A 218-nucleotide genomic window follows, 5' to 3' on the forward strand; every position below is an offset into this window, starting at 1 on the left:
TAGACAGGGCTTAGACTGTTTAGTGCCAAAAATAAGGGGTTAACTATACTGCTCAAAAAAATAAAGGGAACACTTAAACAACACAATGTAACTCCAAGTCAATCACACTTCTGTGAAATCAAACTGTCCACTTAGGAAGCAACACTGATTGACAATACATTTCACATGCTGTTGTGAGCATGGAGGCGCTACCAGGAGACAGGCCAGTACATCAGGAG

The sequence above is a fragment of the Salmo salar genome, chromosome 11 (assembly GCF_965601325.2).
Source record: "Salmo salar chromosome 11, fSalSal1, whole genome shotgun sequence".
Taxonomy (NCBI): domain Eukaryota; kingdom Metazoa; phylum Chordata; class Actinopteri; order Salmoniformes; family Salmonidae; genus Salmo; species Salmo salar.